General features: G+C 34.3%; 1 long non-coding RNA gene across 1 annotated transcript; it reads right to left on the bottom strand.

The window, feature by feature from the left end:
- Nucleotides 1–1,689: 1,689 nt before the first annotated feature.
- LOC131438340 (uncharacterized) lies at nucleotides 1,690–2,196 on the bottom strand. Its single transcript, XR_009230926.1, has 3 exons — nucleotides 1,952–2,196; nucleotides 1,794–1,866; nucleotides 1,690–1,726 (listed from the first exon to the last, which is right to left on the bottom strand). It is a non-coding gene; the product is annotated as an uncharacterized LOC131438340 (long non-coding RNA).
- Between the last annotated feature and the right edge of the window lie 4,066 nt (nucleotides 2,197–6,262).

A 6,262-nucleotide genomic window follows, 5' to 3' on the forward strand; every position in this document is an offset into this window, starting at 1 on the left:
TATCATAATTATTTTTTTTGATTATGTATTTTTGCAGGAAATTCACAGCTAAAATGCGGTTTAAGATCGAACTTTTTCTATTGAAACATCCTCGGTGGTTTTTGAATAGTTTATGCTAAAAATTACAGAATTATGCTAAAAATATATTGGTATTAGGTAAACATTGCGGACAAAATATACGGAAACTGAAGCCCACAATAGTGACAATGGAACAAAGAATACAGCTGAATTATGACACGGTAGATATTGGTGCAAAATAAATAAAATTAACATTAGATGTCTACAAAAGATACAATAGTTTCGATTCTTCTGCAGATTTTAATATCCTACAATTTTTGTGATCGAATTTTAGTCCGCTGAACGAAAATACCATTCCATTTCTTAGATCTAATGAAAATATTTAGTACCGCATAGTCCATTGATCTATTGTTCGTGTCAAACAACATTCTTATCAATTTTGATCAATTAGTTGGTTAAGCACTGCTTCGTATGACGAATACAAAATTGATCACATTTTACCTGATTTCACTATAGCTTTTGAATTCAAGTCAACAGTTTTGAAAAATAATGTTTAAGGCCTATTCAAACCTTTCCGGACTGGTTCAGTGCCAGCACAGTTCCGTGCATGAAAGCTAATATTCTCCCAAACGTTTAAATGCGTGTATTCACACTTGTCCGGTACCGTTTTGTGTCGGTACTAAGCCGGATAATTGTGAATACACGTAGTGAAACGTGTGAAAAAATATTTCCGTTCGTAAACAGAACTGTACCAGCACTGAACCGGATCAGAAAGGTTTGAATAGACCTTTAGTTAGACCGACGACACGACCTGCCACTCGTCTATAAAAACTGTATCGCAAATTTAACTACCCCTCAGTAACTGGTAATGTCAAAACTAAGTCGTTTGAAAAAATACTGAAACTGGCAACAAGTGCTAAAAATTATTGATTTAGAATAACAGAACCACACTCAGAAAAATATTATGGTAACAGTTAGTAAGTATAGAGGGCCAACCTGACCATGCGAGTATAGTGGTTTTCAGCCGACTATTAAATCAGATGATTTCAACAATAGTCAAGTTCATGTTTACTATAAATGGTATCGGCTCTAGAATAGTAATATTGAACAGTAGGGTAACAGAGGTATTTTGGCCACTTCATACATTTTAGCCCATCTAACAAACTTTTTGGATTTAGTCGATGTTAAGTAACCCATGTTGCATCAATTTGAAGCTCATCACATTAAATTACCTATTGCCGAAGGGTTTTTCAAGAATATTACAATATTTGGTGGACATTCTAACAAAGTGGGTCAAAATAAAATTAATCCTAAAGAGGGCCAAAATACCTCTGTTACCCTATATTGTATGAATAACTAATACGATTGAGATGGTTAGGCTAACCATGACCGAATCTTTATTTACATTGTAGTTTTTGCTATAACCAGAGCCATGGTATTTTTAACATTTCATTTCTAGTTATTTCGAAACTAAAGGCAGTGTTTGATTCAACAATGCTGAAGATCAGCAGAACATGAGCTAATGTTAAAAAGTTTTATGAATTTGAATTCTAGAACAAGAACAACAAAATAGTTTCATGGAATTTTATTTTATTTTCACATCATATTAAATGATGACATGCCTAGTGAAATGTTGAATAGCAACGTGGACACTGAGGAGCATTGTTTGGTAGTTGATCAAAGGCTCTGATGTCCGGTGGATTTTTTCCTGAAGCAGGAATGAGCAGCATGAAAGAAATTAATAGCCAAGTCCAGATGTTAACCTCGTTACCCACCTGCGATATGTTGGATGTTATTTCTACAGCGACCGATAATGAATAATAAATCGTATACGAGACGTTGATTTCACTGGAAAACGTAACCGTTGCCGGGAAAATGGTTGAAAAATTGAATTTCAATGACGGAAACTATTAAGGCTACAAACTTTACTCACCTGCAAGACCTACCAAATTACACAAAGTCATCATATAAAATATTTTTTTCATATCAATCACTGATGTGTTACCCACGTACAAAATTTTCTGTTATATTGTAACTTTATGTGACAATAACATAGAACATTCGTTTATTGACAATTTGTATAGTCAGCACAAATGAAATACATAGTCGGTTAAAAAACAAAAAATACACGATAATGTGATTACTACATAAATTCTGTTGATATGGACTACATGAATAGTGTTTTCAAACTTCATAATCGTCTATCAAACCATGTATCTATTTATGGTAACATTATTATACTGTGAACATATTCACATGGTAGCAATAACTATTTCGCTTCTCATATATCAAGGCTCAAGAGCAATTTCACCTTACTAGAAATTGTGAGTTTAACTATTTGTTCTTATATTTGAGATGACTACCATTGTCAGTATGACCATGCCAGAAAAGTCATAAATACAAATAGTTTAGTCAAGTCGTAGTCTTTGTTGTCTAGTAATTTATACAATACAGATGGTGAATAGTCATATATCATGCTCTTTGCTACTATTTTAGCGTATAGTAGAAATGACAATGAAAAACAGTTTGCGGTTACTATGGTTGTTTTCTCAGTGCATAGTTACCAATGTTGTTCTGTTGAAAAATAGATAAATGACTTTATCAGAAATGTTCCAGGTAAGGTATTAATGAAATATGCATTGCCGACAGCTTTTTAAAATCATTATTTATTTTTCAACTTACCCGTTCGGAAGTCGAACATCATGTTCGTAGCAACTAAACAGTGTTGCTCGATAAGATTGTTTTTTTTTATTAATAACGAGAGATCGCTCAATTTCAAGCCGAATATTCTGGTGTCTGATCGTGTCGTCTAATACGATGATGCCCACAATCAACCACCATATAGTCAAATAAATTCCTGAAATAACATCACCGATCATTAAATCGGATCGACTGTTGCGAATAGATTCTATAATAAAAATGAAAATAAACATTTACGCGTGTTCTGCAAAGAACATAACTTTTCTTTTTCACTTCATTTGTTTTATTATAGTATTTGAAATCTATTCGAGAAAAAGTACACTTCTGAGCCACCTGCTTTGGCAAAATTATGCAATTCATGTCATGTCTTGGGATCAATCCTCAATTTATAAATTTTAAGTTGATTTTTTCTCATATGTGTTTATTCAGCATCAGATATAACTTTTCGTCCGCATCAAAGTGCAGGATAAAGTTATTTTTTTCTAGCTATTGTCCAAAGTTTACTCTTGATGAAACTGAAAATACGAACATGTCATGAGAAGCGAAGCTCTTAATAAATACTTACTTGTACATCAAGAATGCGATCGATTGACTAGATAACAGATATATTTTGTTTGATCTGTTTATAATCCGCATTCATAAATTATCTACAGTGGTAATTGATAATAATAATACGAACAATTCCGCACACTTTTTTCAAACTGTTTGTTTATTAATGTTGGGGTTACTTGATAACTAGTTCGTAACAACTTAAACAGTGTTGCACGAGAAGATTATTTTTTTCATTATCTAGGGGTCACTATATTTGTGGTAACTGGGAGTAAATCTTTAACGTACAATTTTAATACCGATTTTTCTTCGGAGTGTCTGGTCGTGTCGTCGGTTAGACCTTCCAGGAGTGATACTCCACATTATCTTGTATGGCCGAAGAATGACTCTTCAAACGAGACGGAAGCGAGTCTCAGACGAATATTCAATGTTAATTAAGACAAGTGTTTGGTTATTTTGGTGAGTTTATAATTCAAATAATAATTTTAAATGTAGTATCATCGCTTATAGTGTGTTGAATCGCATGTTTGCTAACGTAAGATTCAGATAATCGTCAGTAAATTCATACGAATGTAAGATTATTCGCAGATCTCTACACCAATTACAACTATCTTCCATTTCTCTGGAAATATACAATCATGTGTTAGCTCACGGCAAACATCGTATTGTGACAAAATCAAGTCACTAGTCGGAAAAAATTCTAATAAAAATAAATTCTCTGGCCACTAGAAACTTCATGCAATCGTTCGTGGTTTGTCCGCGCTACGAGTAATAGTAGTAGATGCCTTCCTTTATGCGTTTTTAGGACCGATGAACATAAAGTACATATGTGTTGACCTTCTATATTAGCTTTCGCTCAATCTGAGGGGGTTCTGTAGATATCACTAGTTTTTAATGATTCTCGGCTCATAAGATGATGGTATTGTTCAAAACTAAACTAAAAAAATGTAGTTCATATCAGGTGAAGAGGTGCTGTAGAATGACACTTAATACTTAAATGTTCAATTTTTTAGATTATACGGAAAGCAGAATCGGCCTCACGTTCACAGCACAGTAAGAAAAACAAACTAATCTTGTTTCTTAGCAACTTCGATGGTGCGTTGCCAGATAATTCCCTTTTGAACATGTTCAAACTATCGTGTCAAAACAGAAGAATGGACTAGGCCAACTAGTTTATTTGGTGAACCAAGAAAAAGTGATCCTTTTATATGCGACATAGGGGTATTATTATTTGTATTTGGCGGAACCACATTATATGGGTACATTATCGAAATGCTTACTATACACCTCAAAGCAATTTGCGCAGGTTGAAGACGGTAAGAAAGTGTTCAGTCATATAGCAAGTATTTTGTTTATTTTTTCTTTATAAAAGTACATCAGAGCATTTCTACGAATGCTGTACAAAATGCCAGTACGTGGACAACGTAAAAAGGCAGACGGATCCTTTCCAATGACCATTGAACAGGCAGCGGCTCCCTTCATTCGTTGGATAGAAGTAAGTCAGTATTTGTTTAAACCAAAGAATTAAATAGATTATTCGAATGATATTGAGTAATATTTACTCACTCGAGCTAATTTTCCTATTTCTAGCACTGAGTAAATGTTACTCAGAGTATGACAAATACCATATTTACTCAAAAGTGAGTAAACAAGCTTTACGCACTATAGAGTAGTTCTACTTTTAACGAAAGTGAGTGAAATTGTACTCATTTTAGAGTAACATTGAACGAACGTGTAAGCATTAAGCGATGGCACTAAACTGACAGGAAAATAACAATGATACGATATTGATGTCGTTTTGTAACGTCAACATGGTGTTTAGGCTATATATTTGAGATTCATATGCATGAATGTACTGTTGTTACGTAGTATCATAGATAGAAGTTAAGCTGTAAATACTCATTTAGTGCCATTATCGACCAAGTATAATTTTCGTTTCTCGTATTCAGCCATCCATGTTTTGCGAAGTGTACTGATGCAACTTTACTCAATGTAAGATACTTTTTGTGAAGCGTGCAGCTACACAGAATTCAGTTGTTCATGTTGACCAGAGTTGCCAGGTTATTTTTCCAAAAATCTGTCAAAACTCAAAAATTTATCTGGATTTGTCTGGGTCTACTATTGAGGTTTCTATGCCCGGTGAAAAATGAACGGTGGCTCTACTGAAAAATGGGTGGCCAACACGTTTCCTGATGAAAACAAAAAAATATGTAAAAGCGCTTCACACGCAGCATCAAGCGGCTATCACCTGAATGGAACGATTACGGAACAACAACATTAATTGTAAGCAATTCATTTGAAAAGGCACTACGTCAAGTTCACGGAAATTTTTAACGTTGGATACGGATACGATACGTCGGAGCAATATTCGGCTAAATAAAATTAATAAACCAATCTGGACGTCGACCGAAGTTGATTGATCGTATGAACTGTGTTTAATGCATTCGTTTCCTGATGAAAACAAACCAATCTCATTTGCATTTGTGGTTGTAAGTGAGCTGTCAGAGAGCCTAATAGGGTAACGGAGATATTTTGGCCCATTTTGGGATTCATTTTATTTTGGCCCACTTTATAAAAATATCCACCAAATATTGTAATATCTTTAAAAAACCCTTTCGCAATAGGTAATTTAATGTGATTAGCTTCAAATTGATGCAAAATGAGTTACTTAACATCGATAAAATCCGATGAAATCGATAAAGTTTGTTAGGTGGGCCAAAATATATGAAGTGGCCAAAATACCTCTGTTACCCTATACAAGGGAATTTTTGCCGTGTTTCATTTTCAGTGAACAAAAAAAAGGTCTCCCCACCTATCGTATGGAGGCCAAAATCGTAAAGATCTAGCAAGATCTGACAAAATCTAGGAAAATTTGGAAAATCGGGGAAAATTTCGAAAATCTGGCAAAAGATCTGGTTAGTTTGAGTGTCTGGCGATGCGAGAAAAATCTGGCATTTACCAGACAAATCTGGCAACCTGGCAACGCTGATGTTGA

The sequence above is a fragment of the Malaya genurostris genome, chromosome 3 (genome assembly GCF_030247185.1).
Source record: "Malaya genurostris strain Urasoe2022 chromosome 3, Malgen_1.1, whole genome shotgun sequence".
NCBI lineage: Eukaryota > Metazoa > Arthropoda > Insecta > Diptera > Culicidae > Malaya > Malaya genurostris.